Consider the following 23,131-nt stretch of genomic DNA (forward strand, 5'->3'; position numbering starts at 1 on the left):
TCAGGGCTTGCAATGTAGGGTCTGAGATCTGCGCCTGTCACAAGTCTCTCCTTGTAACCCTTCCCAGCTCCCCTTCCACTGAAAGTCTGGCATCCTCTGACAGAGATGCCTCACTGTCAGCCTGGGTACTACTACTCACCTCTACCTTTGCAGTTACACTGTCCAAGGAAACATCAGTACCCACAAGCAGCTGTGGTTCACATTCAGTCTAACTGCTACAGTGTAGCTCACTCCCTGAAGTAACCACCTAAACAGTCCTGGCTGCAAGTATGCAGTCTGTCTGGGTCTCGCCATGGCTACCAGAACCACATTCTTGTCTCCTAGCCTCACTGCATGTAACTGCATAAGTACATAGTACTGCCTCATCCAAATCCTTCCCTCTCAGGACATCTGGAGGATGATAGTTCCATACCCCTGTTGTCTCAAGACAACCCACTATTGGCATTTTGTCTTTCCCACTTACTGGCTCTCTTACCTTTGGTTCCCCACCTTGACTCCGTGAACACCTGTATGCCACATGGTCCCACTGGTTGCATTCAAAGCATTTAACCCTAGCTCCTGGACATATACCTAGACTAGTGGCTTCCCCTGCTACTGGCGGATTCTGTTGGGGCAGTGTGTGCTGCCCACCATGGATTCCATTAGTACCATGAGCAGTACTGGGGGGTCCCTTTCCTGTGCAGGGCTGCCCTGCTTGCTAGGTATAGGTCTCCCTTCTTCCCCAACTCCTCTGAAGTAGCACACTGTCTATCAGATGACCAGATCCTCATGTCCTCAGGCAAAGTGCTAAGGGCTTGTTCCCTTACCAAAAGGTCTGCCAGCCTTTCAAAAGTGGTGACCTGACATCCACTCACCCAGCTATGCAAATAAGTGCTCAGTTCAACAACATATTCATGTACATTTTCATCTGCCTTGAATCTATGCTCTCAATTTTTTTTCCTATACTTTTCAAGTGTTAGCTTAAAACATTTTAACAAATGTCTTTTTACAGCAGTACAATCAAAACAGTCAGTGTCATGCATTTTTGCTAAAGAAGTTACAGTCATGGAGTAAGGGTGTCAGGAACCGTACCCAGAGCCTTTAGTCAACTTCATACTGTTTGCATACCCGCTCAAACATATGAATGAAGCTATCAAAATTATTCCCCTCTTTAAACTGTGGAAGAAATTTACTGAATTTTTGTGCTTCTGGGGTCTGGTTACTGCCTTTCCCATTACCTCCATGACTCTGGCGAAGAGTCAGCATTTCTCTCTCATGCCTCCTCTGCCGTTCATTTTCCTCACCTTATAGACTACTCATTTTCTCGGCTGCTTCTAGTTCCATATGTCTGGCCTTCAACTCAAGTCTCTTTAGCTCCAGCTGGATTTTTAAGTCCACTGTAGAAATGTTGCGCTGTCCATTCTCCGAGGATATTGTATCTCCACTGTCAGTCTGATTGTCCTCCAAGCTGCTGTTTTCTAATGCAGCTGTAACCAAGGCTGCAGTCACGTCTGCTTTAGTCAGGTTTCCATGCACCAGTCCCATAGCCTGGCACATCTCCGCCAGCTGGCTCCTTGCCAGCTTTCCATACTCTTCTGCTGACATGCTGCCTGCTCACCCTGACTAACACTAAGCTAACAAACGATATAAAACAATTGTGATCTGAACTCTGAGTATACACTGCATGGCTGTTTTAGAGTATAAAACACTTTTAGAGATCACTGTATATAAGCTACAGGAATTTGCTCTACCCACACCACTACAAGCCAATTAGTGTGTGAAGTAGATACCACCACTGCCACCACTTGTGATGACCGTGCCCCGGCCCAGCAATCAAGGAGCCTCAATCCTCGCCACTAATACCAGGGAGGTCATCTCATAGAAGAGAGAGAGAGAGGAAAGGATAACTAATACACACAGTAAAGTACAATTTCCCTTAAGTGCACACAGAGATCACAGTCAGTCTGGGGCTGGTTGTTCCCTTGCTCACCAGGACCCAAATTAAACTCCCCACTGGCACAGCTATAGGGTCCAGGTCTCAGCCTAGCTGGGCAAGCTAAAACCTCCAGTACCCTCTCTGTCAAACCAGTGCTTCATGTCCCTGCCAAGTAGCTGACACAACACACACACACTTTGAGGTAAGTATTTATACAACTTCACAGACACTCCTGGGAAAGGCTAACACAGATTCTCCAGCTGTGCCCCTTTATCCAGACCATACAGTAGTAATCCCTGCCACTACCCAGCTAATAATATCAGCTACTAAAAGGCCCTGTAAAAGGGTGTCCAATTATTACTGTGCAAAATTATTATCCAATGGTAATGCGACTATTCAGTCTTGGCTTATTGGAAGGGCTTAGACACTAAACTCTATAAATATATAATGTACTCTAAAGCATAATTTATCTCTACATAAACCAGCCACAGTTAGAAGGTTTTACAAATATTTAATAATAAATAATTAAAACACAAGACAAAACAACTACACCACAGAGATATCTAAGAGTTCAGAGATCACACAGTAACTTCAGATAATACGGTAGGACAGGTTTGATTTCAAAGAAAATAACTAATTAATATTTACTAGCTTTAACTATTCCTACAAGAAATTATAGTGCTTAAACTTACATGTGTGCATAATTCAGAGTGCTGATAAGTTGGATATCCAAGATCAAAATGTTCCCCAGTCTCTTGTGAGAAATAGTATATAAACATTACTAACACATATGTCTCTAAGGCCCTCCCATATTACATCATTTTTGACAGTCTGGAGTTCTCAGGCCACAAACTCCTTTATTTAGCAATCTAACACCTGCTCAGAAACTTACAACAATATAAATAATTTCACATGTATACTCTAACAGAAACCAGAGAAATAAAGCACATTCCACATATAAATTCTGGTCATAAACGTTTGCCTTAAAACAATGGGCATGAAACCTTCATCTAGATGCACTGGAGCCAAATTCTAACACGAAAGGGTCACAACATGCTTCACTGGGCAAGTAGAGTGCAATGTTGTCACATATTTTGCAGTTCCACATTTCACAGTATTCTTTTACACTCAAGAAACATGCCTGTACTTTACATTTATTTACAAATGCCAGAATTATATATCAAATTCTATTTGACTAGGCTGGCAGCCTTCACCCATCTCTCCCCAATTATCACATCAGGTTTAACAGAAGCCTTTGAAGATGACTAGGACTTTCATGAACAACTCCCCTGGTCATTGTTCCTCCTTGGCTGAGCCACTGTGGAAATTGAGTTTACTGGCCAGACATCACAGTTTCAGAGCTGGAAACACAGATGCATTTTGGTTGCTATGGGAGCTTCAGCAGCCCTGGTGTTTGTATTGTGGAGGCGGGAGAAGAATTTTGTATTTCCTTCCATATATAGTGGTTACATTAGTTGTCATTTTCATTTATTGTATGATGTATCTATTGTATGGACTGACAGTATCTTAATCTGTGATGAATTTTTGTAGTAGTTAAACCAAACTACTAGTTTTTTTTAACATTCAAAAGCTCGTACAATGAAGAATCAGTAGATTTTCTGGATGCAACAATTTCAAAACACCCCAAACAGGGACAGTTTATATCGACAATTTTTAGAAAAGAGACTTATTCGAACAGTCCATTACATTTTAACAGCCATCATCCTATGTGGCAGAAGAATCTAGTAAAAATTCAGTTTATTAGACTGTTCCACTTAGTGGATGAGGACAACACATTTGTTAATGAAGTGAAAACATTAACTATGATGCTTAGGGATAGGAATTATGCTTTGGACTTTATTGAAAGTATAATCCAAGAGACAGTAAAGGAAAGAGAAGGTCTGTGCTGTAATATGGTTTGGGGAATAGAGGGAGCAAGGACAGTGGCACTGCTCTTGTTTCAAGTGGGCACACAGGGCATACACAAGCATATGTATGTAATTTTAACAGTACAAATAAAGATGTCAAGAACATATTAACACACAACTGGGTTAGATACATCAAAATGCAGGGGTTAGATGAAAAATTGTGTCAGAATCCTACTATAGTATACAAAAAAGGAAAAAAAATGTAAATAATTGCGAGGGTACATGTAACAGAAAAAGGGGAAATAACCTAGCTGCAAAAGGGATGTCTAAATGTGGCACTTGCAGCCAACGTACGTTTGCATTTTAGGGTTCTACTGTTACAGTGGGTAACTACCCAGCATCCATTTACCTGAAAGAGAAATTTATTTGCAGATCCCTATGAGGTCAGTTTTTTTAACCCAGTGTGATCTCTGCTAGATAGAAAAGACTACAAATGCATTAAAACATAGCATTTGTCAACATGATTATGCAATTTGAAAAAAAGGATAATGAAGGACTATTGAAGAATGAATAATGCCTTATACAGGCATTCCAAGTCATGTGAAAAATTCAAAAAGTTTTTGTTGTTCATACTGGAGATAGTACCATACTTTGAAAGGGGAGGTGATTGTGAATTCTTTGTAGTTAGACAGGAATTACATTGGCACATACTTTTGAATGCAACTTATCCCCAGGTATTAAGAAAAGAATTTCCATTGCAAGTTTATTAGTCAACAAAAGGTCCAAGATTTAGATTTTAACTACTTAATGAATGCACTGTCCATTTTATAACATTGCAATATTATTATTTATAGCAAAATATGTAATTTATGGAAGCATTTTGGTGAGTTTTGAAGGAATATTGTTATGTGAAATATACTTTTACATTATTTAGTTAATACATGTAATGTATGCATGTAACCACTAGATAACAGTGTTCTCTTTAAGATTTAAAAGTTGGTGCTGTGAGAACTGTTTTTTTTTTTTTTAATCTGAACAAGTTGGCAGTAAACAAATGGATGAAAGCGTGCATTTTTTCAATAAAAATCGTTCCTGGAGCTAGTAAGCATCTGTATTTTTTGTTTTTATCTATTATGTTCCTAATGTAGATACTAGCCAACTTCTGCAATTCTACGACAACATAATAATTCAAACACAGTTCAGACCACATTATTTTGGGAGGAGACTTTAACACCAAACTAGATCCAGTGTGGGACAAAAACAAACCAGGGAATATCAGACTCAAGAAGCCAACACAACTAAAGACCATTATAGAGGAGCTTGATTTATTTGGTCTGTGGAGAGCACTACATCCTATGGTGAAGGATTACACCTTTGTTGCACCTACTGCCGGAATAGCCAACAGACTAGACTTATGGCTGGTTTCAAGATCTTTTCTTCCCACAGTTCACTGCTCAGACATAAGCAGTACAATATGGTCAGACCACATAGCTGTACAGAGGAAAATCAAGCAAGGTAGTCCTTGTATGAATTATTTTCCATAGAGACTAGATGCTCATTTAATGGCTGACCCAGCTTAAAATCAACAGCTTAAAAGTGTAGTAGAAGGTTTTGGCAGAGCTATGACCAGGAGGGTGACAACATAGAGAGAACGGTGAGATTTTGGACTGGCTTTAAGAAGAGTCACCAGATAGCTAACTAAGGAGAAGAGACAACATAGAGAATCAGGGCTGTCACAAGCCAAAAAGGCAATACAACAACTGGAGAAGAACTACCTCAGGAAAAATGGTAAAGATGTCTTCTTGTTCATTAAGATAGATGTGGAAAAAAAGGAGGGTGCGCCAGTTGAGCTATGCCAAGACCCAAGAGAAATGAGACAGACAGAAAACTTCTTACTGGAGAAAGGAGGCTACATCACAAATGTTTATAGCAAAGTTGGCACAGGATAATGGTCACTGTAACCATACTGGATAAGGGAATACCCCACATCATTACCCAATCCACATCAGTATAATTCTCACTGAAGTATAAAGCCATCCCCAGTTAACACTGCAAGAGCAAGAGGATGATGTTTTCACAGTTATTTTTGAGATATTGAAGTTAGACAGATTGATACAGTCGGATTAAGATATACTGAACAAAGACACCTCTAAAGATGAAACCTTGTTAGCCATAAATAACCTGACAGCCAGTAAAATTCTGGGCCTTTATGGTCACTACCCCAATTTTGTTTTCAAACAATACATGAATATACTGTGTGAGCCAGTGCATAAATCATTCTAAGAGGATGAAGGACTTGGTTATTTCCTAAGTATATACAAGAAACACAGTCTCAATGTTCTCTACAGCATATAGGAATAAAACAATCCCGACTAATTACTGGAATTAATGTTATATAATAAGGTTTTCATCAATAGGCAATCACTTCTGCTATCTAAGCATGTCTCTGCATGCAAGTAATGGTTCCTGGGGAATATACCTGATTGTCCAGATCTAGTTAGATTGTATATGCAAAAATGGTGTTGGTGCATGGCCGATCCAGGGTTAGCTATCCTGATTGATTTCAGGACAGCCTTGGTGAAGTGGGATGCAATCTTGACCATCTAATCTATATGAACTTAAACTCATCTTTTATGTCTAAATACAAACTACTCCATACAGAACCCAAATCTGGAGTATTTACTAAAGGATGGTTGTGAGAATCAAGTCAGCTGATATGGGGTTTAAGGTGGGGTTGCCCACTCTCTTCATTATATTTTACTCTGGTAACAGAGGTTTGTTAAGTATCTAGTGCAATTTCTAAAAGAATTCAGGCTATCAATCCTTCAAATGAGATTGTCTCAATTTGAGTCATGGATGATTGTGTGGCCTGAATCTCTGAACCCTAGGACATCGTATCTTAGATCATAATATGCTTTCAGTGTGAGAGCAACATACAAGGCTGGCTATTAATCAAAAAAGACTCAAATATTTCCACCCTCTGGGAAAGCTTTGGCAATCATCACAAAACTAGAGTGCAATAACTGGACCATAGTGGATGAAATAATCTATTTAGGGATACACATTCACTATAAGCTGTCTCTCTGTGTAAGCTACAATTTTAAACTTCTTTGTCAAGGAAATAATCAGCAGGATTGCTTATCACAAAAATACAGATAATAAAGATGTTTTCCTCAATAAATTCTTATTTTTATTAAGACTCCTCACACATTTGTATAAATACAATTATGTGAAGCAGCTAGAAAGGTTGCTAGCTAGCTTTATCTGGGATGGCACACACCCTAGGGTCTCACAAAGGAACCTTTTCTTTCCCATTGAAACTAGACAAAGCGAACGTACCAAACTTGAGGAAGCATAATGAGGTGGTAGCAAAGCATTAACGCATACTGGCAATATGACTCCCCTGACCTCTTTGACTTTATCTGGAATTAAGTGTAATCTATGCAATGGGTTCTTCTAAATGTATACCAGAATCCACCAAGGCCTGCAACCCAGGTGGGTGGGAATCATGGGTGGAAAACCTGATGACAAAAGAAAATATGGACCCTAGCTCAAGTCTTCAATGCATCGAATTTGTGATTTACTCCACTTTAGAAATGATGGCTCCGTGATCCACTCGAATGCCAGGGTAAATACCAATATCATTTTTATTCTAGACATTGCTTGCATAGAAATGCTTAAGTCAGTGGACCTCCTAACTGTACAATCTAGATAGATGTGTCAATATATTATGGGGGCAAAGCTTACAGCTTCATGTCATAATCAAGAGATTTAAGGACAGTAGAAATCCAAATGCACATGATGAAATTAGCCAGCATCATTAAGAATTTGTGCACTCTGCAAGGAACAACTCAGCTGTAGCAAATCTCATGGCATTTGGCCCTGTGACAAATTGTTACATTTTCTGAAGGTAATTAATCTCAAATCAGTATGGCACAGAGTGCTACAATTTAACTTATCAAAAGACAATGCCAATGCCACTTCAGCTTATTATGTTCAGGTTAATACATACGTGACAACATCCCCGGATAGGCTCTTTAAAGGAATTGGGCAATTACCATTATATCCTGGTAATGTGCTGATCCAACTATTTTTATATGATCTGAACTAGCCCCAACATCCAGGCAAATGGGCGAAATTCCATGAAGCAATAACTTGGGTAACCAGGACAGAAGTCCCACCTCTGGATAGAATGGATTTCTAGCTAACTGATTGTATACCTGGGAAAGTGGATATCCCATAGCCAGTCATGTTCCAGATTAAGAGGTTTGTGCTGACATTTATAAGGTTTATTTTCAAGTATTGGGAGGACTTTCATTCTATAGAGTCTTAGACACTCCTCTCACCTTCCTGCTAAGGTTAGTAAGGACAACTGGTTCTCCTTGTGGTCTACTTTATACTAGCTTCAGGTTCCCCTAGTAAACTTTACTGAGGTAGTATGCACTGCACCCTGCAGGTCACTCCAGTACTGCAGTGATGTTAAGATCAACTACTTCAGGTGAACATTAGAAACATACTACCCATTTGTTCATGTGTTTATCCTTTTCAGGTTGGAGAAAAATGGCTCCCCCTTTTTAACTTCTCCAAGTCTTTTGGGTTTCTAATGCCATGAAGGGAATGGACTCCATTCCTAAGTCACAGTATGATTAAAGTTCGTGAAACTGGTATTGTTTCAGTCTTTGATGAGAGTCAGAAGTGCTCTTTGCAACAACCGCAGTGTGCCTAGTAATGACATCTTCTGCAATTTGTATGGAGTTATGTGTATTGGCAACACATGTAAGTATGATTGTAAATTCTTTTTTATAAGACCCATTGCTCCTACTACTATTGGAACTACCTGAGTATTCTTCTTCCACATTGCTTCATTTCTGCCTATAAATTTGGATATTTTATGACTTTGCGTGTCTTGGTACACACGACACTGTAGTCACTGGGTGTAGCAATTTCAATGATTCATTCTACTGTTGTATTCTTTTCTGTTTTTTTTGCATCTATTTTTTGAACTGTGCTAATGGGTGATCCCATGTCATATAAACATCATCATTTTCTATAATGCTTTGTGGTTCATGTTTCCAGTGTTTTGCAGCTACTTCAATATTATAATGTTTGCACAATCCACAATACAGCAGTCTTGCCACATTATTATACATTTCACTATACAGTCGTTCTGCCTTTAATATATTACATCCAGCAACAAGATGTGTGAATCTTTCCAGTTCTGTTTAAAAAAAAAACTAATCTTATCTGTTTCATAGGTTATTACTAGGCTAACTGCCCTTGTGGGTCATTTTAAGCCTAGCCTATGACCCCATTGTGAGAATCAAACCCTGCACCTTGTGTTTGCAAGGTAAACACCTTAACCATTATGCCAACCTCCCACATCTTCAATGGACTTTGCAAACCAACGTGTACATAGTCCACTGTCTTGGGTCCCCAATATTAACCTTTTATCTTTTGGTATAAATTCACCTCTCCTTAACCATTCCTGTATTCACTCCTGATCAACAGGAAGTTGTTCCAAATGTTTTGTATACTTGCATCTGTCTTTATGCATTTTCCACATTTCTTGCCTTCTCATCTGATCCTTCACCTTATATTCTTTCTTTTGTTTTTTTTGACACATTCAGTTGCTGCCTGATTTTTATCTACTTCTGGTTTGATTTCCCTTCCTGCTTGATGCCAATATGTTTCTGATAAAGTAAGCAGGGAAGTCATCTTACACTTGATCTCCTCATGTTTTAAAACTTTCACTATGTTTGGGTCTTGTGGGAAAAGCAGATATCTGTACAGCCCCATGATTGCAGATCTATACTTGGAATCAGCTTCAAGGAAGACCATACGTCCTTCAGAATGGATAATATAAATAGTCTTGGTATACCCTGATTTTTTATAAATTGTTTGATGAGCATGAAGCATCCTTCTTACTTTACTGTCCAACCAATCCAACAATGTTAAGTTACTACAGGGAGAACAAATTGGTTTATAGCTTGGACTTTGTTCCTAGATGTCAGTGCTGTTCTTAGTATGAATTTTAGTCTTCTGAAATATTCCTTACTAAGTTTTATTTGCATGTATCCATGTTTTATTGTTGATTCTTCATCAGTTCCCCAATATATGCACATTCCCTCTTGCTTAAGTTCTTTTATATCACATCCCTGTCCCAAACTGATGCTTTCTTGGTGCTGCAGCTTTCCTGATTTAAAAGTTCCTTTTGCACATTTATCAAGACCAAATCACATTCTTATATCATTTCAAAAAGTTTTGACCACTTGCAGATGTTCTTTCTGTTCCTCATCTGATGAACTATACAGTTTCAAATCATCCACAAAAAGAAGATGAGAAATCTTTCCAGATTGTTGTTTTCTGGGAACCAAGTTGTGTCCATGACACAATCTCTTAAGTAAATTAATGGGTTAAGGGCAAGTCAGAAGAGCAGCTGTGACAGACAGTCACCCTGGAATATCCCCCATTTGATTTTTTCCCCCTGGAATAATAATTTGGTCTTTATCATGGCTTAACTGCAAAGTGGTGTGCCACTGTTTCACGGTCGCTGTAATGTAATAGGTCAATTCTGGGTGTAACATATATTTTTCAGCACTCTTTTATCCATGAATGTGAGATACTGTCAGCCTTTTTTTTTGTAGTCTCCCCATGCCATATTTAGATTCCTCCCCTTTTTACAGTTCTTCATTATGACTTTATTTAACAACAAATGATCCTTTGTTCCATATGACTTTCTTTTGTTACCCTTTTGTTCTATAGCCATGATTGTGTTTTGTTCTAAATGACTATAAACTCTGTAGACATCAATTCCAGTGTATAGTTTATATATTGTCAGAAGGCAGGTTATTGTTCTATAGTTTTTAGGATACCTTGCAGGTTCTCTCTTAAGTAGGAATACTACTTTTCTTGATGTTAACAAGGCTAGTATCTGTTCAGGGAGAGCATATAAATAGTTCTTACTCATGACAAAATCTTCATGTAAAGATGTTAATACTTTTAGTGAGAGGTTAAGTACTGCATCTGGGCCTGGGGTTTTCCAGTCAGGGGCTTTTCTTAACTTTGTTTCAATCTGTCTGGCTGTTACTTCATCTCATTTCATATCTTGTACATTTGAATTTCTTCTATTCATTGTGCATTCTTGTTATGTTCCAAAGAATATTCATAGATACTTCTCCAAACTATTTCTTCTTTTTTGGTGGTATTTCAGTTCCTTTTACCTTTTTTCCCAATTCTCTATAAAACTTTTTTTGCGTCATCAATGAGTTGCTTATTTTGTATTTTTCATTTATATTTGTCTGAATATCTTCTAAATTTTTTGCCTGTGCTTATATTTTTAGTTTACTATTTGAAATAGTGCACAATAGATTCTAATATGTTCTGATACTGCATATTGCTTTTATCATGTCTATCTTTCTGAGTGTTTTTGTTGATCTGTTCCCTCTTCTATAATCTTCTAACACTGACACATCTTGTCTTAATTGCTTTATACTTTTCTCTATTCAATACTTCCATGATTGCATTTGATTTTTCCCCTTCCTTTCCCTTACTGCCCTGTGTTTCTGTGGCAAGACTGTCTGTTATTAAGTTAGCTGGACAGTAATACATCCTATTTACTTCCATTATACTGCATGAATCTCTACAAACAGTTCTAATTGCTGTGTTCATTTGTTTTATCAAACTTCTAACTTTTTGGGTTTTATCGATCTCTATTAAATCAAGCAACTCTTCTCTTAGATCATTTTCTTCTAAACTGAGGGAATGTTTTTTGTCCTCAATTTTCTGTGATCATTCTATAGAAGTTCCACAGCATCTTCCTGTGCCATATTCTCTTCAGTATCGCCCTGTGTCATCTGTTGCTCTTCCATATGGGAACTCACTGGCCTATCACTCCATGATAATGACTGTGTCAGACTTGCCACAGTTTCATGTTCCTTCCCTTGCTGTGCAACTCCAACTAAACTTTTGTACTGGTTCTCTATGGAAGGTTCCAAAGTATTTCCATATGGCAACTGATCAGATGGCTCCTGCACCACTGGTTTCTCCTTAATTTGGGGATCCATTGCTCTGTGCTGCTGTGGTGTTATCCATTCATTCCATTCTGCACCTCCTGTTTCTTGGTGGACATCCTCTATCAACAGGCTTTACAACAAAAGGAAAAAAAATCTGTTGTCCAGGGGTAAAAAGGAACATATTCCAAATTGAAAAAACTCCCTCCTTAGTCTCAGCAAGCAAATTAGATCACTAATTATGAATTGAAACTAGCCTCCAAAACAAAAGGAAACCACAGAGACTTCTTCAGTTATGTCAGGAACCCCCACGGCAAAGCCCGGGTTTGTTTTGAATTAATAATTAACAGTATCACTTACACTGATCCTGTTGACTTAGCCAACCTGCTAGCAGATAGGTACAGCTCAAACCTCACCCCCCTGCCCCCCCAATGACCCTTTCAACATCACCGATACTTGTCCCACACTTCACATCTCTGTAAATCAAGTACTAAAGGCCCTATCCACACCAAAGAACACAGCTTCCATGGGATCTTATAGTACCCCAGGCTGTATTCTGCACCATCTCTAGCAAGAACTGGCTTTGCCATTGAGCACCCTATTCAACAACAGCCTAAGTACAGGCTTCATTCCAGCAGAGTGGAGAACTGCCATTGTCATACCCTTGCACAAAGGTGGCACCACTACTGACCCTGGAAACTATTGCCCCATTAGTTTGACAAGTCTGATCACTGAAGCCAGAGAGTGTTATTATTATTCATCTCATAAACAAGGAAATAGGCAATCTCCAAGCACTTGACCCCACACAGTTTGGATTAATCAAGAGCAGATCTTGCCAGGTGAATCTCGTTGAGTTCTTTGAGACTGTCACCAAGACCCTGGATGAGAGAAAGTCAGTGCATACAGCTTACCTCGACTTGGCCGAGGCCTTTGACACAATCCTCCTCTCAGGCATCATTGAAATGCTAGCACAACTTGGTGTAAGTCCCTGTCTCATCATGTGGCTGGCCAGCTAGCTCAACAACAGGACTGTCAAAGTCAAAATAGGTGCCTCCACCTCTGAGAGCAGATCTGTCAATAGTGGAGTTTTCCAGGGATATGTCTTAGGACCCCTACTATTTGGCATCTACTTCTCGGACATCCAGGCAAAGACAAAAGGCCTGTCGCTGACCAAGTTTGTGGATGACTGTAAGCTGGACGCTGTCATTGACTCCCCAAATGATGTTAACATACTGCAAGAGGGACTCACCACAACTAATGACTAGTGCTAAATTCATGGCCTCAAGCTAAATGCAAAAAAATGTACATTCAAACCATTCTGCAAAAAAGTGGCCCCTACTGATTGCCACATCAACTGCAACTCCCTAAGCACACAACCTGTGGTGAGAGACCTGGGCACTCAGGTTGATAACAACCTCACATTCGACCATCATGTAGCAGCAGTGGTCAGGAAAGACTTTTACTTGGTTAATTTTGTAAGTAAAGGGATTGCATCCAGAAAAAAGGAGGTTAATACCTCTCTATACTCCTCCCTTATTTGACAAATAATTGTGTATAATGCCCAGTTTGGTATGTACCTCTCCATAAATCTGTACCAACTGGAAAGGCCACTGAAATACCTCACAAAGAGAATTCATGGCCTCCAACACCTGTCCTATGTGGACAGGCTGAAATCACTATCACTCTATTTGGTATTGTACAGATTGCTCAGCAGTGATTTGTGTCTCACCTGCAAAGCAATCTTGGACCTGCCCTACTAGAGATGGTCCATATCCATAAGTCTAACTCCTCACACCTTACCCACTCGAAAGGCCTGAATCTAAAATGCGACATCAACAAAATCTGCTAGAAAGACATGTTTGTCTCCCAGAGGCTGCCTTGTCTCTAGAATAGACTTCCCATACATGTCAAGCAGAGCACCTCGCTGACCCTCTTCAAGAGCAACGTTGATGAGTGGATGGGAAACCACAAATCTTTCTCAGGGTTTTCCACCTGTGTCCCTTATTGACAGGGGCAACAGGTGCTGACTGAGGTTTCTTTTTGTTGATAAACTCTTGGCTGGGTTTGTAAGGGCCCCAGGGCCATTAGTCTAGTGGGTCTATATCAGAATAGTGAAGAGGCTTTTAATCTCACGCCTCTTCGCCGACACATAAACAGTGAATGCACATAAAGTGCGAATGCTCAGAACACCAGTTTCTTTCTCTGGGAACTAACAAACACACACACACACTTTCAAACATTACAATGTGGGGGGCTTCACCCCCCCAGACCCCCCAACATGGGGGGCTGTGCCTCCCTTACCCCTCCTAACTTAATATATCAACTATGAGATCGCGCTACAGTGAGGAAAGGGGCAAACACATGGGGAAGGCCAAGCGATTTTCTTTCCCAGAGAAAGAAATCGCTGTTCTGAGCATTCGCATTTTAGTGCATTCGCTCTATATGTGTTGACGAAGAGGCGTGCAATTAAATGCCTCTTTGCTATTCTGATATAAACCCAGCCTGGTAACCTCCTATGATCCTAAGATCCTAAATTTAATTTTCCACACTAAATCCTTCACTTCACAGGTAATCCATAACCTCACTTTCTATTTCTTTAACTTTTCCATTGCTAACCCTGTTTTCTAATTTGTTTTTTTATTGTTTGTATTGAACAACTTTCCATATCCGGATGCCTTTGCCTGTATTTCTCTTCAAACATCTTTGGTGTTGCTCTGTTTGTATTAATTAGTTTGCTTTCTGCTTTGTATAAATATCTCACCATATTAAATCTCTTTCTCTTTCTCATATACATATTTCTTCTTCAGATGTCTCTTGCTCCTTCTGTTTCTTCTTACTTGGGAGACTTGTTGCTCCATCATTCTGTGATATAACCTGTGTTAGATCTTTTACAATAACTTCTACATTCCCTCTTTGTCTTCTTAATTTTTGAATTGTGAAATTTGCTATATCTGGATGCCCTTGCCTATATTTTACTTCAAATATCATTGGGGCTGCTTTTTTGTATTGATTAATTTGGCTTTCTCCTTTGCATAAATATTGCACCATATTAGTTCTCTCTTTCTTTCCCATGTGCATATTTTTTATACCTTTCAAAAATCTCTAGATTTTGTTCTTTATATTTTTGCACTTCCTCTGTTGCTTCTTTTTTCCAAACAGTCCAGGGCTTCTTAGTCTATATAATGGTTTTCATAAATCTGATGTATTAATGAACAAAAAACTTTGAGTCTTCCGACAGTTTTTCCTGTGCAAATATTTCTCTTTTCTCTAATATGTCTGTTAATCTTTTTATATATCTTCTGTCTGGAAATTCTGTGTTTTTTACATAATAATAAATAAGGTTTGGAACAGATCTTTTTCTCCTAGGTCATCTTCAATGTGGTGTTAGATATATAGGTTAGCAGGAATTAAAAGGATACGGTTAGTATAGGGTTAATTTGGAGGGAGGGACATTAGGAGCAAATGAGATAAGGACAGGGAGGGGATTAGAGGGTTTTGTCAAGTGTAGTTGAGGTAGGAATCACATTTTGGCATGAACTTGCTAAGGCAAGGTGCGCCCAGATGACCTGTAGGTATTCCAGGAGAAAAGGTAGGCCATGGGGTACTGGTTAGAAGTAGGTGTTTTGGGGTATATATTATTAGGGAAGTTTTTTTTTTTCCTCTCTTCTTATGACATTGGGAATAGGTTAGGTATTTGTGTTTAAGTAGGGGGTATGTGGTTAAGATTGGGCTGAGTTTCATGGTATGGGTATTTGGTGGCTTGCTTTTTCCTGTTTACATTTCAATAGAGTCGCAGTTGAGTTGTACGGTTAGATCCCCTTGTTATTTCAAATTTTGTCGCAGCTACTTGGGTTCTCAGTGGTGCTTGGTGTGTTTGCCTGTAAAGCTGTAGTGTTTTCTGGTTCTGTCAGCAGAATGCAGGGTTAGCAGTCCCCGATTTGAATGTGTTGGGAGTGAGTGGTTGTAGTTCGGCTCACACGCAGTAACATAAAGGGTCTTGGGGGATGGGGGACTGCTGTGAGACTGGAAAGTGACTGCGAGTATTGGTCCAGTTACAGTTATAAATTAATGACAGACATGAGTCTTCCTACTTTATGGTTTCATTGGTGGTTAGCTTTAAATTTGTATGTACTGGCAGGGCTGGCTTACAGTGCAGTGGTGAAGGATATGTTTGCTGGCTTTGGTTTAGTGGGAGAGATCATTCTTGCAGTGCAGGCGTAGGAACTGTTGGAGTTCATGCTTTAAAAAAAAGTGTCACCAGGTTAATGGCTTTGTAAGTTAGTGAAGGCTAACATCAGTAAATAATAACTCATTTGAGTTTCAGAATTTATACCCTTCAGAAGATGCATGCTAATGTAAAGCCTGTTACTCTGTCAATTTACTAAGGTCATAAGAGCAATAGTTTAAAAGTGCCCCGATTTCTGAGGACTTTCTACCTCCACTATTGATGGCATCATCATGATTTCTTGCTTAAGAGGTTGAGCGGAATGCTGTAGCATCACTACAGTAACTCTATCAGGGGGAGGTGGGTGTAGTGGCATGGAGAAGTTTCTTTACTGTGTGGGGTGGTGACCGTTTGTGAATTTTTCTTTCACCTCAATTAGCTTGTTGGTGGTGGTGGTTTTGTTTTCTGGTTTCTTAGTGAGTTTCGTGGCCTGAGGCATGGTTGTTTTCCACATGTATGTGGTGGTACTTGGATGGTTTTCAACAGGTTTGTATGTGGACGTGGTTTTCTTTGTCTTTGTTGGGTTGGGTGGCTTTGTACCAGTGGCTTTCACATTGGTTCTCCACAATGTGGAGGTAAGGCTCTGTAGTTTTGTGAGCTTTCAGGTTCATGGACAGGGAGGGGATCTGCGGTGGGTGATTCTCACTGCAGGTTAGAGGCAGGGGCTTGCCATGTTGTGTCCCTCATTGGGTGGGTTGTCCCTTAAATAAAAAAAAAAAAAAAAAAAAAAATCAACAAAGGACACCATATGGGTGAAGTTATAAAAACTTCGAATAGTAAAAAAATAAACGTGTTAAAGCAGGGGGGTTAGCCCCCTGCACCGCCACATGGAGGCTGCATCCCCCACACCAGATCTTTAAATATACCAACTCCGAGATCACGCTACAGTGCACTAAAGGGAAGTCTTCCCTTTACCGCATTATAGTGCGGTCTTGGAGTTGTTATATTTAAAGACCGGGGGGTGTGGGGGGTGCTGGGATGCTTGCCCCCCTGCCTACAACCTTTAGTTTAGGGTTTAGTCTTTTCTTTTTTTTTTTTTTCACTGTTCAAAGCTTTATAACTTCGACCATATGGTGTTGCTCATATGGTATTCGAAGTTATAAAACTTCATTCAAATAATATAGACCCATTGTTGGGCATGCTCAGTTACCACACTTCACATGGGCTGGGGTGAGGGGCTGCACTCTCTCTAAATATATAAACAAAAGTGTGTGTGTGTATATATATAAAAAAAAAAAAATATATATATATATATATATATATATATATATATATATATATATATATATATATATATATATATATATATATATATGTGTGTGTCCGACGTTTGCAGTTTTTGGGCTTCCTGTTCTTTCACAAAGTTAGACTGCTGCAAGATCTGTTATTCTGGCAGCTTTATAGAACAGGTAGCATATTTGTCTTGAGGTTTGGGTAGTAGGATGATCAGTAATCACATTGGGGATGCTTGCATTACGGGAAATGGTCTTAGAGACTTCAGTGATACATGGAGTGCCTGGTGTTAAAGGCCATGGGGGAGGAAATTATTCCTCTCAGCTGTACAGATTTTACAGAATGCCCATGTTTTGCCTCATTTTGGTCAGTTTTCATGAAATTGTGTTGGGCAATTAGGGGCAAATCATTACAGATGGAAGTTAGGAAATAATAGACAATTGAGTTTTGGACTGCATTCCCTTCGTGGGTTTCATGTTAGTGGGAAGCCTCTTGTTTTATCAGATTCCAAAGTTTGTAGAGGCAGGGTCTTAAGGTTGTCCCTATTTTGGTCCTTTGTCCCACTTTTGTTTATGACATTGTTTAGTTTTTCTTGTGGTAAGGGATTGAGAGGTATGGGGAGGAATAAGCAGAGTATGTCTCACTTTATTATTTGCCTTGTGCTTTTGGAACAGTGGTTATAGTCCCTCAGCAGGTAGCAGAGTTGCCTTGTTTGCATTTGGGCATGGCTTGTATTTTATCCAGCAGGCAAACTGAATAGCGATGCCACAGCACAGCATGAGAGATGTGACAATTGTTACAGTTTTCCTTAGGGCCCTGTGTAGATTTCTTGTTCTAAGATGCTCGGCTTGGTCTGCTAGGTAGGAGAAGACAAGGGGGTGAATTATTGTGGGCGACTTTCTGTTGGGATCACGGAGCTTGGGTTCATCAAGCAGTTATCCACCCTAATCCTCATTCTGACTCCTTGAAGAAACTTTAAGTGGAGCTTTGCTATGGCATCCTAAGTTTCACTGGGATTTCGCATGCGGTAGTTGTGAATGCATTTTTAGGTGGTTGATGAAAGAAATAGGTATTTGGTGCATAATGTAATTAAGAAGATTTTGGTTTGTGTGTGGAAGATTTACAATATTGCCTTTTGCAGATCATATTGAGGTCTCAGATGGGGATGTGCAAAGTGGACATTTAGTTTGGTGGCTTGAAGGAATGCAGGCTCAACAAGCAAGAGTAGATGCTGTAAGAAAGTGTCACCCCGGTGGGGAAGTTGGATAGGAGGACACAGGTTTCCAGCAGCGCAGCTGAATATGGGGTTGGTTGCTTGTATTTTCTTCCCTGCATCTACAAGTGGAGCATCAGGATTGAATCGCACACTGCATTATTAGTAGCTGTGATCTTCACTGGAATGGGTCAGGTAGACATTCAAGCAGGGAAGCATATCATTTTGCAGAAGGGATGGGCATAATTATTGCAATAAATAATTTCTTGTTTCTGAAGGAGGTATTTGGTGATTAATTTGGCTAGGTATTTGTGATCATACAGAGGGTGAGAACAGCCAAGGGCTCATGCTACTAATGACTTGTCAGCTAGGCTTAAGGGCCTATATATGGTAATCTATATATCTGGGAGTGATTATAGTTCTGAGTCTATTCCATAGCATGGAGTTTTTTGTCAGTTAGTGAGTTCATACCTGCCAGGGAATTCATATTATCTCAAGTCCAAACCTTTAGGTTTTAGGAGCAATAGCTGAAAGTTATCCCTGGTAGGTCATTTGTTCTACATTTGTGTGTAAATTTGTCCAGTTTTCTTGGTTTAAATGAATAGTATGGTTTGGGAACTGGTTATTGCAACATTTTTCTGGGCATCCTTAGGATAAAAGAGGTGAAATTCATGAGCAAGGTGGCACCTAGCAGTGTCTACTGTGAAGTAGTTAATGTGCACAGCACTTATTTTGTTCTTGATTTTGCAGATGGAAGGTGCAGAGGACCATCAGTTAATGGAGTGTATAAGAACTCTTGAGAGGTGATGGTTGCTAAGCCTACTTCGTTAAGTATTTAACTTGACATGTCAGATTTGGGGATGGATGCTGAAAGGTGACTCACGTTAATTTATAGGCAGGGTGAAGCAGGCTTGGTGGTATTCAAGGGGAGTTGGAGTGGCTATAAAGGAAAGAATTATTGTAATGGGCATTTGGGGGAGGTTTTGGGGGCATGGGAGTGGTGTTTCATGTTCTTCGGGTATAGGATTGGACGATGGGTTCAGTTGGGAATTTTGATGCTTTGATAGCACGGTTGGAATAAGCTAGGGACAAGGTGGGGTTATGAACATTTGTAGCTCTTCAGTTCTGTATTTCAGGTAGTTTAATCAGTTTGCATGGGATTTATTGAGTGTCATTGTATAAGGTTTAATAGGCTGAGCATTCTGGTAGATTCCATTGTGGCAGTTAATGGTTGGGGTTTGAGCACATAGATAGGGTTGGTATCAGGGTATTTGCTAATAATTATGGAGGCCACAGTGAATTTGGGGATTGAGATATCGTGGGAAGTTTTCAGATTGCAGGTTGGCAGGAACGGAGTTCGAAGGAAGGATCTTAATTGCTTAGTTTAGGTTGGTTGGCGCTGATGGCTAACAGACCCTTTGTAGGAAAGGATTAACTGTTAATGCAGTGGTCCTTGGTGGCGGTGTTGCTATGGGACTTTAGTACTGTTAACCATTAGTTTGGACTACATGGGTGAAATTGTAGGTATTGAGGCTGTGGAAATGGGAGGACAGGCAGATGTGGGGTAGTAAGGAATTAAGTTAGGGCTATATGTATTCTGTTGATTATGGAAGATGGTGGTTCTTCATGGTTATGACTACTGCTGCTACTCAGTTTAGTTGGGGGAACTGGGGTTATTATTGTTTATGCAAGTTGTTGTCATACTGACTGTATTGGTAGATTAAATTGCAAGAGAGTAGGTAAAAAAAATTGTTTTCTTCTGCTATATATTGCAACCGTGAGCTAGACAGCTCTTAATGTTTTCTGCAGTGATCTGTGGGGATATTTTTGCAGCGTTGGTCACATAAATGTTTAGCAGACTATTAGATTCTTGCATATGGAAGTCAATACATAACGCAGGTAAGGTGTATTTATATTTAACTTATCTTTTACAGTGCTTAGTTGCACCATCTTCAGTCGGTATCATTTTACTTTTGGTGCCTATTGAAAGGCACTGATGCTGTTGTATGTTTATTGCTTTGGCTGTGAAAGGATTTTATGCAGGTAATGTGAGGTTGGGCTGAGATAAGGGAGATAGAGCAGTGTAATGGGGGGGAAGATCAAAAAGTAAGGGTGCTTTTTGACATGGTTTAATGCCTTTAAGAAAGTTTGATGGGTGAGTGTCATGAATTTACAGTGTTCTTTCTTTTGCAGATGTAAGCAGTTAGGGCTTGACGGAAGTGGATTTGGAAGGTGATGGATTTTTCGGGGTGGCTGTTCTTGCCATTCTGAATACACTGGTTGCAGCAGATGTTTTGGTCATCAGAGTGCTGTGCAATGAGGTTGTAGAGGGCAGTTAGCAGAGTGAGCAAAGCCTTGAAAGAAAGTGAGGTGAAAGGTAATGAATTCTGTGTCTCAATGGTTGTTCTGGTGTGTTACAGTGGGATTGAGGGTAATATTACTTTATTTGGGTTCATTGAGGCACAGTTGAATTTACACTGGTTAGGGATAATGGGGTTTTCGGACATTGCAGGTATGCTGGTATTCTAGGGGATAGTTCAGGATATGGGTACCATGTCTACAAGGGAGGCTTAACAAAGGTATGGTTTTGTGTTTCTTTGCAGATGAAGGCTGGTCTTAATGATCTAGCTGGAGTATAGAAAATGTGTACACCGAATGATGTTTGGTATTAGGATGGAAGCTTTGGTGAAAGAGGGGGAACAGCCTGGTCAGGCTGGTGGGAGAAGAAGAGGGGCAGGCTTGCCCTCTTCTGTTCCCCCTCTGGTTATGGATGTGCAAGTCAGTAAGTTTGGAAAGAAAGTGAGAAGTTGCTCTGGTGGAAAAGTTAATAAGCAAGCAGAGCTGTTATTTGGATGATGGTGTAATTCAATAAATTGAAGGTGAGTGGGGTATCGCTGCCTTGTTAGTGCAAGGATAAGTGAGCAAGTGGGGGGATGCTGCTTATCAAGGGTGAATGGTACACTGCCTTTATGGTTATTTTATGTCTTCTTTCACGGATGTTATTATCACCTGTGTCATATTTTGGTTGAAATTTATAACTATTGGTTAACAATCATGTTTAGGGAAGTCTAATAAAGGTCATCAAATGTCTTTCTGTGTTATGTGTTTATTGAAGTGGAACAGGACAACAAGGGGGCCATCTTCCCCCTGGGCCTGGCCTAGTCCTGTTGTAGAAATGTTTCTGTGTCTTGAGGATTCTACACAGTCATTTTTTTTTCCAGTTCTGGCACCAGTGCACATACTAGTATTGGGCACCTTTTTTTCCTGGGTCTTGTGCACTCAGCTATCTTTTTTTATTTTTTAGCCTACTTCTGTCCATGATGTATGGTATATAAAATACAGTATATATTATATCAGCATCGTTTTTGTGAGATTTTGTGAAAAAGCAAGGTCCACCCCATGAAAGTACTCAACAAGACCTGAAGATGAATTCAGTTCCAGCAATACTACTGTCCTTTGTTTGCTGATTTATCATCTCTCTATTCAGAGCCCCAGTATGATCATCTGTATGATAAATGGGTGTATGGCACCAAGAATTTTATAACATAATATGGGTGTGCTGTCATTGTCATCAGTTTACACTAGAATTGAAATAATGGTAAATTTTAAACAGAATAGTCAAGTTATAATTATTTAGAATGCTCACAATGTTTAAAATACCTTCACAAGCAACTGTTATGTGGGTTTACAGGAGGATGGCTTACCCATCTATACCCACTAATCTTTTATAATTAACAAGGCAGTTACTAGTGTTGTCATACTAATTTAGTTCTTGTGTGTTAATTGGAATAAGGAGGGTCTGTTTGTTAATTATATCCTGCATTTATATGTCTACCCGATGTGTAATGTATTCACATCTGTACAGTATTCAATAGATATGATGTTTAACAAAAAACAAATGATTTACATGTCATGTGCTTTGTACAGAACTAGAAGTATAATGATGTGAAAATATTTAAAAATAATTATTTTATTTATTATTTATTGACATTTGTTTACCGGGAAAGTCCACTGGGTCATTGATCCGTTTTCAGTGGAGACCTGGGGAGAAAAGCTCCACAGCAGTGTATAGAAAATAGACATTTACAAAAAGAAAAAAAAAATCAGTGGCTATACCATCATAATGATAACAATATACCTGGATGTATAGTGCAAAAAGGCCTATTCTAGTACACCTTACCATGGCAGTATAGTATGTATGCATATAATGACAGCAGATTTTCTGTGCAAAAGTCACACAGATACATTGATGCCCCATGGGATATCATTGTGTACTGTATATACAACATTCCAAATCCAGCAAACACTGTAGTAAAGCAGACACAGGTGATTATGAAGGATTGAACATGGCATATAATGACATATATGTCATATAAACAATATAAACACAAAATGTAATTACTGTTGACTGTGATGCCCATAACGTGCACCACTGTGCGTAATGTGTGTGTACAAATTTTAGCATGTAGGGATATTAAAATATATCAAAAGTGAGTGAAACTGTTCTACTGGCAATATAAGGTGAACATGCACTACTCAAAAAAAACAAGATTAAATACACTTCTATTCAGATGCAATTAAACTAATGTGTGAGGTGTTTCAGAGAGAGAGATATATCCCATAATGACCATACCTGCATAACAGCTTGGAAACTATGGATGCATTAGT

The sequence above is a fragment of the Protopterus annectens genome, chromosome 4.part0, assembly GCF_019279795.1.
Source record: "Protopterus annectens isolate FY-2018-M chromosome 4.part0, PAN1.0, whole genome shotgun sequence".
NCBI classification, from domain to species: domain Eukaryota; kingdom Metazoa; phylum Chordata; order Ceratodontiformes; family Protopteridae; genus Protopterus; species Protopterus annectens.